We start from the raw sequence: 8,993 nt of genomic DNA on the forward strand, positions 1-8,993 counted from the left end.
TCAAAATAATTATTTTTAATGAATAGAATTGATTTACATTTTAGTGAACAAACGAGTCCTTAAAATCTCAACAATAAGATTGTATAGTTCCAATATAGTTTTTCTCTACTTTTGACTTTCTAAAGTTGATTTTTTCCTCTCCTGATAAAAGTTATGTTATTGACTCTTTTGATGGTGAAAAAAATCAAACAAAATAATCACAAGACACATCTTGGAATAGTTTTACTTCATCATTATCAATTGTCCAGGACTTGTTAAGAATGATTTTCTACCTCTACTCTTTTATTTCAGTTTTTATTTACTTTAATCTTGATTATTTTTATGTTTTCTGGGTTTTGACTTATATCATGGACAATGTGATTAATTAAGAAAGAGAAAAAGAAAGAGAGAATACCTTCTGTTATTCTTTTATATTTTATGGTTATAATCAGTGGTCTTCAGGCCATATAATCCTAGGATAAATAATATCAAATAGCAAGGACAGTGACAAAATTTCAATGCTTGATTTCCAACTTATTTTTTAATAGTAAATTCTGAAAAATATATAGGGTATCATATATGTTTCATGATGCAATTCTGATGAATACATTTTGGCAGTTTCTGTTTGCATTTGGAATTTAAGAGGCATACCAAATGAAATGGTATTGTACTGTAGTCACTAAGCCTAAAGGGCAGAAAAGACAACCTTTCTAAGTATGTATTCTCTTCCCTTTATATCATTGGAAGTTCTGAAAACTTGACTTAAAAACAATTGGATTGTCTTTTCAATAGATTAGTCCACCCAGTGAGTTTTCCATTCTGCATTCTAATTTATGATTATATATTGAGCCATGACCTTCAATGCTGAGGTTTTATTCTCTATATTATATGTAGTAATTGTATAATTTTTCTTATTTATTGATGTTACTTTATTTCAAGATGTCCCTTGTTTCCAGTTCCAACTTAAGGCTTTACCAATGATGGATGCTTTTTGTCATGAGATTTTAAGAGCCCATAATAAAATGAGAATTCCAACATGGTCCTTACAAAATTAAGCACTTTGAGTGTTGATTCATGCCATTACTGAAACTACTAAAACCCGTTCACTTTTTTTTTTTCAGATGAACACATTAATGCTTAAAAAATTTAAGTAGTTTGCCCTGATTTCATGTCTGTTAATGGCAACTCTAGCTCTAGGTCTTCAAGGTTCACTTTGGACTAAATCCAGGTTCCCACATGCTGTACATTTTGCCCATGATTTTCTGTATTTTAAATAATTACTTACATTTTGTTTTAGCCTTAGTTTCCCAATCTCCCTCTCCCCCATACACTTCAATTGTAATTGAGTTGCAGACAGAACTAAATCAATAGCTCCTGGAAACTGTAACCTCCACCTACCCATGTTAACAAGTTCTTTTCCTCTTGTCCACAACTGCAAGTAGTGATAAATGTGTAGTTCAATTGACTACTTTATATCCCCAGCTTAAATTCATAATGGAACTGCCAGTCAATAAGACAGTATTTGGTGGTCACATTCTAACTGAAAAATTTATTTCCTGACTGCCTGTCAATATGTCCCAAAAGATAATGTTTTAAATCCTGAATGTGTGGTACATGTCTTTAATAGCATACAATTAGTAACCTAGTTAAAGATTTCTATAGTGATATTTTTCCCTCAAATAATCTAATATTTTTTATGACATGAATACTGATTCATAGCAACCAGGCTGTGTAGGAAATCACTTCCAGTAAGTAGTCAAGGTGGTTGCCCCTTTAAAGCACTTGCTATTTCTCAGAAAGCACAGAAGATAGGTTTTTAGGGTATGGAGGAAAGATTTTTAGAATTAAACCCAGAAAAAATAGCACTTCTGAATATCATTTACAATTATTAGAATAAATGAAGTTAAGCTGAAAAGGTTATTAACTTATCTTCCTGGGTTCTCAAGTGTAATGGAAAGGAGACAACAGCCAAAGACACACAAAAAGAATTGTATCTGGCTTGCTTTGCCTACTGCTATGCTGCACATTTTGTATTTCAATTAAAATTTTTAATTAAGAAATTTCAACTGTTGTAAGTATGCTTAACAACTAACATATTCATATAACCTCTAAATGGAATAAGTCTCTGTTAAGAGGTAATAAACTTGGATATTAACATGATTCTGATCAAAAGATATGGAGATGTATTTAAATTGAAATTGGCATTATGTTAATGTAAAATGGTAACTCTCATCTAGTTTGGGGCTGTTGTAATCAGTATATTAAAATGCATTTTAATATTTCATTACTCTAAACCCATGGAAATAGGAGGCATTTCAAACTTTGATAATATTCTTAATAATATTTTAATACATAAAAATTTAAAAATAACTTGTGATCTTCTTTGTCATTTGTAGTATCTGGAGCAAAGATTCATTGAGTGTAAAATATGTTTTAAAATGTTACATATTGATGCATTTTTGTAAGTTTTCATCTATATTGTATCATCCTGACCTGTCTCTGACCAAGATGTATCATATATTATAAGTACACTAAATTTTTCACTTGGTAACCGTATTCCAACCCTTGCCTCATCCATTAATTAATTCATTCATCAATTATTAATTTCAGTCACTTAAATAACTCACAGTCTGGTTCAGAATGTAGACAGTTAGGTAATTAAAATGCTGCAGTTACCTTTAGAAGAACCTGCCCATCCCATGGCTTCCTTCTCAGTAAAATGATCACCACTGGCATGGAATGCTGAACCTGGCCACTGAAGCCTGGTTTTTCTAGGTGGATCACTCCTTCATGTGCAGTCTTGAAGATAAGTGCCTCCTGATATTTTAAAAGATATTCTTGTGCCTCTTATGGGTACTATGTAAGCAGAACCTTGATTTAATTTCCAGATTGTTAACCTGTAGCAATTTTTATTACAGAAGAAAAAAGATTGAATTGTATTATAGTTTTAATATATTCATCAGCATATAAAAAACTTGCATATGTACTTCCTGAATCTAAAATAAAAGTTGAAATTATGTGGAAAAAAAATGACAGGGTCACCAAGCAGGCAAGGGAGGAAAAGTCAAGGGAGGGAAGGAACAATACATTTAAAGGCACTGGGGGAATAAAAGCGCATGTATGAGACTATCGGGCATGACAATTAATGTGGGATCCTACAATGGATCCTGGGACAGAAAAATGACATGTGTGGGCCGGGCACGGTGGCTCACGCCTGTAATCCCAGCATTTTGGGGGGCCGAGGCAGGGGGATCACGAGGTCAGGAGATCGAGACCATCCTGGCTAACACGGTGAAACCCCGTCTCTACTGAAAAATACGAAAAATTATCTGGGCATGGCGGCACACGCCTCTAGTCCCAGCTACTCGGGAGGCTGAGGCAGGAGAATGGCGTGAACCCGGGAGGCGGAGCTTGCAGTGAGCCGAGATCGCGCCACAGCACTCCAGCCTGGGCTACAGAATGAGACTCCATCTCAAAAACAAAAACAAACAAACAAACAACAAAAACAACAACAACAACAACAACAAAAAATGACATTTGTGGAAAACCTATTGTGAAATCCTAATGAATTCTGTTTTAATAGTATATATGTATATACTCACACACTATTGTATATTCTATATATTTATGTATATGTTTATGTATTTGTGTGTATGTTTCTGAAATAGAGTATGTGTGTGGCACACAGCTGACATATGCTCTATTTCAGAAACATATTTTTGAATAATTTTTTTAAAACAACATGTTTCCTTCTCTGACCTGGCTTTTGCCTTAACCCCTATTCCTCTTGTTCACTAGTTTAACTAACAAAATATTAGAAGATCCTAGTTTTCTTACACAGAGATTTGTTTTTAATAGAATATTCTTTTTCAGATAAATTGCCTTTCTTCCTAAGACACTGCTAAAAAATACAGAAAAAATAATATAATTCCAAACTGATGCATATTTACTGACAAAGCATGCTATTTGAATTCAGACAGAAGTACGTTTGAATTTCATACATATTATTTTGCTTCTGGTCACTTCTGAATTCCAGATTCCTCATCAGTAGAAATGATGAACTTACCTAACTGGCATCCTGTGAGGAATGAACCAAGTTATACACATGACTACACCTATCCAGTGCTCAGCACATGGTGGAATCTTAATAAATGAAAACATCTTTTCTCTTTCCATTTGTTACCTACTTGCTACTAGTCTCTAAATTCATGGCACATTTATTGAATGAATTATCCTGTATGTCCTTTTGGACACATTTGTTGACCTCATTGCTCTCTGTTTCCTCACCTACTAAATAGAGAAATGGAATCAGATCTGTTCTAAGTTTCCTTCTATCTCAAAAACTATTTTAAGAACAGGGATATAAATAAGATTCACTCAGAGAGAGAATATAACTAATGCCTTGGGATAAGAAATTTCTGGTTTTGAATATATAATTGATCACTTGCTAACTGTGGGACTTTGGATTAATGGCTAATATTGTGAAGGCTCAGGTTTTTTTCCTCAATAAAACAGAGATAATAATATTGTCTATCTTAGAAGTTTCACTTGAAGATTGGATGGCATAATATGAGGATTCAAGGGATTTTCAATAAATAATAACAATTATATGATGTTAATGTTATAATCATTATAATTTACCATTACCATGTTATCATTATCACATTACCACTTTAATTTTGCAATAGAGAGGGTTGGAAAAAATTTAAGTTTACTGTAGCTTTAGCAAAATTATTGTCTAGGAAATTTATGTGTTCTAATTTTTAGGAACTGTGAACCATAAAGTAAATATTTAATTTTATTTGAATACTTAATTTGGGGCAATATTAATCTAAGAATATATTTAACCTTTTTATTTATTGAAGAATAAATTGTTGAATATCTAAAATTTTCTAGACATGGAGCTACAGCAGTGGAGAGAAAAATTTTATCTTTGTCCTCATAGGGTTTACAGTCTAGCAGGAGAATTGGGTGATGTAATCTTTATTAGTTAGCTTTTGCAATGTAAAAGAATCCACTCTATGATTAGAGATTTAAGACGATAAACAGTTACTGGGTCTCATTATTCTATGGATTAGCTAGGAAATTCTTTTTTTTGCTCTGGATTAATTTGGCTAGAGGTGGGGAAGATGAACTCACTGAAATATCTAGAAGTTTGATGGGGGCCTGTATGGGCAATGAGATGACTTTACCAAGGGCCTGTGGTTAAACAACATAATTGCCTGGGCTCTTACACATTCTAGTGGTTGTAAAATTCCCATAAACAAAGATAGAGCCAGCCCCAAGTGTCAGCAATTTGCAAATGCCTACTTGCATAATGTTTGTAATTACTTCATTAGCAAAGCAAATGACTGGGACAAACCCAGTGCCAGTATGGGGGTAGACCACTCAATCTATCACATGGCCTATTGACATGTGATTCAAAGCTGGGTTTTGTTGTTGTTGTTGTTTGTTCTTGCTGTTTTTTGGAGGACGAGGAGAATGGACTAGAAGAGGCAATGTGAGCATAGAGGACACTTTGAAGCCCAATGTTCTGAGGTTGTTTAAGGAAAAGATAGCTGCCTCCTCATGGGTCTGGAGTGATGCAGAGTCATCAGGGCAGAGTTAGGTTCTAGTTTGAACAAGAAAGAGAGAGGGACTTTCCAAACAGATGAACAAAAACCTGCAGGGAATAGGAGATTTGGATAAGAATTGACAATAATTTCCTGAGGGTCTTGGGAGTTGAGGGGATATGCTAGATGAGATCAGATTAGGAGATTAGAGGCCAGGTAATCAGGGTAAGCTGGATTTTCAGATTCATTCCGGAGACCAGTGTATTCCTTGCTTAGGAGGTATCAAATGGAATGTTGTGTTTTTCCATACTTGGTTACTTGGTTCTAAACAAATAAAGTTATTAAAGGACCAGAGAATTGAGTTATTTCAAGTTTGTCAGAAATTTAATGGCCCTAACTGGAGGCTTTTTCATGACAAATAACAAATAGATGTTGTTGAGCCCAGCTGTGTGTAGATGTGTAGGCTGTTTTGTCTGATAGAGTGTTAGTTTTTATTCCTTAACAAGCACAGCCACCACAGACTCCTCACCTTTCTAGCACTTAAAAAGCTCACCCTTTCCCCCTCATTATCCTACTCAATGCCTTTCTTCTTCTAATGTGTGTTCACTTGATTGACAAGTAAGTAAACTCAGCATTGCTGAAAGGGCTCAATTTTCTGGAGTATAAACACTGGCTCTTGGTCTCAGCCGAGAAAGAATTCAGGACAGGGACACACATGAGGAGTGAGTTTAGGAGTGGAAAGTTTCATAGAAAAAGAAAAGATAGAGAAAAAGCTTCCTGATGCTGCGAAAGCAGGTCGCCCAAAACGGGGTCTCCAATTTGCCAGGGAACACAATCGGTTTTGTACAGAGGCTTGAGGAGGTGGTGACTGATTTACATACGGCTCAGGGGTTGACCAGGTGTGCTATTTACCTAGCCCTGGAAAAGACTGGCCCTCCCACCCTAGTCTTTTATTATGCAAATACGGCCTCCACCTGGCAGCAGCCATAATGCCTGCACAGGTTGTTTTACCTGGAGGCTGCCATGATACCTGTAAGGAAAAGAGGGCAGGAGATGCCATATTGAATGTACCTGGCTTCTAGGTACAGCTGCCAGTATTTACATATAAAAGCTCCTACTTTGCATATCTATGCCTGACTTCTCAGGCTGCTTTCTGTTTAGACAGGAAATGGTTTTGAGCTGCTTTTTATGAAAGGAAAATTCCACCGAGAACTTTCACCCTTTCTAGCTGCCTAAAAATTATTTCTTAATAACTCCTGTATTATTGTCTTTTTATTGTTTATTTATTTATTTATTTAAGATGGAGTCTTGCTCTGTTGCCCAGGCTGGAGTGCATAGTGTGACCTCGGCTCACTGCAGCCTCTGCCTCCCGGGTTTAAACGATTTTCCTGTCTTAGCCTGAGTAATTGGGATTGCAGGTGCGGGCCACCAAGCCCATGCAATTTTTTGTATTTTTAGTAGAGATGGGCTTTCACTGTGTTGGCCAGGCTGGTCTCGAACTCCTGACCTCAAGTGATCCGCCCGCCTTGGCCTCTCAAAGTACTGGGATTACAGGCATGAGCCACCATGCCCAGCTTGTCTTTTACTTTTTAAATAGGATCTGAGGATCTTGGGTTTTTTGTTTTTTTTTTTGTTAAGAGCCTAAGAAGACTAACGCTGGTGGTTGTAGTACAAATGATCGTGGTGACTCAGTGAGTGTTGTGAGTGGGGTTGGGGAGGGGATTACTGGGGACAGGGAGGGACACTTTCCAGGAGCGTGTAGAGTTCTGCCAAGGATATGTGAGGGCAAGGTGGAAAAAATCTATCATATCCAGACCTCTAGACCTCACATCTAACATCCAGAGCACAAAGATACAATTTTTATAAAGGGTAACATGCTTGCTGTGATTAATAAAATGTTCTATATAGCCAGATATTTTGTGAATAGATGAAGTGGAAATTTTCCCAATTTACTTATCTCTACATTTAGACATAGATTTCTAAATATTCTTACCTTACTTTGTTAATTAAATCCAGATTTATCATCTATGAATAAGTCTAAATTTATCCTCTATGAATATATCTAAAATTCCTTAAATTTATTTACGTGCATGAACTACTTGTTACTGCTCTGTATAAATAGATGACTTGCAATTTAACAGTTTTATTGTTATTTTTAAGTAAATCTCAGTGAATTCTCCTGATGTTAGTAGACTAAAATTTGGGAATAAGTTTATGTCTACCCCATCCATAAACTTCATTATTTTAAAAGTCGTTATCTTATTTCTCAGCTTTTATCTTTCCAGTTTAAGGAGCTCTCATTTGTAGTCTGTCATTATCCAGAAGGCTCTCCATATCCTTGATCAAGAGTAGAAAGGTTAAGCTTCACTTTCTAAATCAGAACCTGAAGGAACTTGATAAGAGACAGCCAAAGTCAGGGATCATTAATCACTATCATGCAAGAAAAATTGAGAAAAGTATCAAGAAATGCAGCATTGTCATTTGGGGCCCACTTTCTTTTTTTTCCGTTTTAATTTTCTTTCAAAATTTGAACAACATACATTAAGATAATTAAATTAAAAAAATCTTGAGTTACTAAAGGCTTATGGTAAAAATTTGTTTTTGAAATGATATAGTCTCAAAATAGCACTTTTTAATAAAATGTTATTTTATAACATTTTATAATAAATTTGGAGTTAAATTATTCTTCAGGCTAAACACAGTCACACAAAGATGTGAAAATATGGAATTTTCTTGTATTTCTCTCTATCTCTTCATATTGCTTCCCATCTACATCCCCCAACTGACAAAAAAACATATCAACCATCAAACTAAGTGTAGTACTTGTGTAATATTTTTCATGTCTAGGTTCCGAGAGAAAAATCTTTACAATTCATTTTTATAAATATTTTTATGGAAGTAAGTTATGGGTTATAAGGGGATCTGCAATCAGATAGGGATGAGATTGTTTTGGGGGTCAAAAAAGGAAAGGAAGAGAGAGAGATATAGTGTTAGAGAGAAAGAGCCAGAGGGAGAGCAAAAGAGAGAGATTTAAAGAGGTTCTTCAAGGGAAATAGCACCTATGCTGGATATATTGTTCTGAGAGATTTTAGGCAATGGGAGATTATGCATGGGTGGTTGTTGACAGTTACGGGTGTGGAGCTCATCCAAGCAGAGTGTTGGAAATGCGAATAAGAAAAAAAAAATAGGAATAATTTTAGAAGCTCTAAATCAGCGGTCCCCCACCTTTTTGGCACCAGGGAGCGGTTTTGTGGAAAACAATTTTTCCATGGATGGCAGGGGGAAGACAGTTTTAGTTTTGGGATGAACCTGTCCCACCACACATCATCAGGCATTAGATTCTCATAAGAAGCATGAAACTTAGATCCCTTCCATGCACAGTTCACAGTAGGGTTCGCACTTCTAAGGGAATCTAATGCTGCTGCTGATCTGACAGGAGGTGGAGCTTAGGCAGTAATGCTT

General features: G+C 35.6%; 1 long non-coding RNA gene across 1 annotated transcript in view; it reads right to left on the reverse strand.

Moving 5' to 3' along the window:
* LOC129524336 (uncharacterized) overlaps positions 1-2,810 on the reverse strand; it is a 35,777-nt gene extending 32,967 nt beyond the window's left edge. The window contains exon 1 of the long non-coding RNA XR_008668122.2: positions 2,656-2,810. This is a non-coding gene — a long non-coding RNA (uncharacterized lncRNA). The remainder of the gene's footprint in view (positions 1-2,655) is intronic.
* Between the last annotated feature and the right edge of the window lie 6,183 nt (positions 2,811-8,993).

Source organism: Gorilla gorilla, chromosome 7, assembly GCF_029281585.2.
Source record: "Gorilla gorilla gorilla isolate KB3781 chromosome 7, NHGRI_mGorGor1-v2.1_pri, whole genome shotgun sequence".
Taxonomy (NCBI): domain Eukaryota; kingdom Metazoa; phylum Chordata; class Mammalia; order Primates; family Hominidae; genus Gorilla; species Gorilla gorilla.